Below are 2155 nucleotides of genomic sequence, written 5' to 3'. Positions count from 1 at the left end.
AAAAATCGCGAAGCCTGTTACGCGAGACGTGGTCTGGCGTACATCTACCTAGTACCGTATAGACCCTAGATGGCATTTTTGACTGAGCGATTAGCGAAGCCTATTACTCCGTCTGGCCGGTAAAAACTTTTTCTGTCTGGCTATCTGTCTGTCCGCACGATAACTCAACAACGAATAGGGTGTTCCAGAAGTGAAAAAGAACGAACTCACTGATTTCTCTATTTCCATTTATGTGTATGATCTTCATGGTAGTTTGGCCCGATTCTACCCTTTCAAATACGGAGGGGGGTTCGGAACTGATTGGACAGTTTCTCATATCTGAAAGGCCGTAGAGGCACGTGATCAGCTCAACCAATCAAAGCCAATACGGAAACAAAAAGATCAGTGAGCTTGTTCTTTTCCTACTTCCGGCTTGGATGGCCTGGAACACCCTATTGAGCTAGCGACTTGTGATTTTCAGAGTCGCTTTGTACTATAAAAAGACAAGTCGAGTTCGAAGATGGGCATTCTAGCTCAAAAATTGGATTTGACAAAAATCAAAAACGACGTGTCCCAAAAATGGCGTTTGAAAAAATTATTTTTGTCGAGGTTTCCTATGGGGTGACTCATCAAAGTAGAGGCCCATGGACGAAAATTTTCTCCGTTTTGCTCTAGCTCAAACCATTGAGACGCTAGAGGGCATTTTTGACGAAAATAAGCGAAAAATTGTACAAACATGCATGCTTAGTCGAGGTGATGGGCCGTTGACGGGCCATAGGCTCGTACCTTTGTGTGCCTTTTTCCACTACCTGACTCGGGTGTCAGCGCCGCAGGCCAAGATAGATGTACGCCAGGCGCGTCGCAGCGTAACAGTGTTTCGTGAGATATCGCGAAGCCTGTTACGCGAGACGTGGTCAGGCGTACATCTACCTTGTGGAAATAGGGTGTTCCAGGCTATCTAATACGGAAGTTAAAAAGAACAAACTCACCGATTTATCTGTTTCCGTCTGTTCAGTATGAGAAATTGCCATGGTAGTTTGGTCCGATTCTAACCTCTCAAATGTGGAGGCGAGCTCGAAACTGACCAGACAGTTTTTCATACCTGAAACGCCGTCGTGACACGTGATCAGCTCAACCAATCAGAGCCATCACAGATTCAGAAAAGTGAGTGAGTTTGTTCTTTTCCTACTTCCGTTTCGGATAGCCTGGAATACCCTATAGTATACATGAGATCGAACCGAATGAACGAAGATCTTTGTTTATTTCATCTGTGGGTATGAGGGCCCAAGCTGTGCTCTATGCGGGAGTACTCCCAGGGGACCCGGAGAACTATCCCGTTCCCTACCTGGTCATCGTGCTGAAGCAACGCTTCAAGCCAGAAGGTTTGATGAAAGCCCCATCGCCTATCCTTGGAGCAACGTGTTCAACGACACGGCGAATATGCTTTTGACTTCCGCCTCGCGCTGCAGCATCTGGCAGTGCCTTGTAGGTTCACGGCTGGCTACTTTGAAGACGCGCTGAAGACGAGAGGCGAGTGGACTGTGGACTCAGATCACAAGAAATCAAAAGCGACATTGTCAACATGGAGAATTGCTCCTGGGAGCAAGCAAAAAACAAGGTACAGAACATGAAAGTGACGGCCGTGCAGTCCAGGGCGATGGCTGGCAGTACGCCCGTCAATGCTGTTGGGGCTCGTCAGCAGTAAAAGACCAACGCGCCAGCAGTTCTACGGTGGCCCGCGGTCATTCCCTCTGAGGACGGGGGCGCCACCAGGTCCGCGTTTTCAAGGACAACTGGTCTTTATTCTCAGCTCGACAGACGGCCGCCAGGTGGCAGCACTTACAAACACGTAATGGTCTGCGCCGCGCCTGCAGGCACACAAAGACCGGGGCGGCGCAGCGGTGCAGGCCCCAGCCGATAGATGGCGATCGAGGCGCCATCCAAAGACGGCTTCTGCTACGAGTTCTAGAAAGATTTTCCCTTTTATTTCACACAACTGCTCAGCAATATCAGCTCTGCCCACCACGCAGTCTGACTATGCCCGCATAGTCTGACGTTGCACCCCCCGTGGCGATTTACCCATTCGTTCGGATTTTTCCCACACATATCTTCTCGTATGGGAAAAACTCCTAGTTGTCTGTGAACTATCTCGTGAACTGTGCGTATTAAATGCGGT

The sequence above is a fragment of the Frankliniella occidentalis genome, unplaced genomic scaffold (assembly GCF_000697945.3).
Source record: "Frankliniella occidentalis isolate FOCC.00 unplaced genomic scaffold, Focc_3.1 Scaffold119, whole genome shotgun sequence".
Lineage (NCBI taxonomy): Eukaryota > Metazoa > Arthropoda > Insecta > Thysanoptera > Thripidae > Frankliniella > Frankliniella occidentalis.
Note: the sequence above shows the minus strand (reverse complement) of the source record.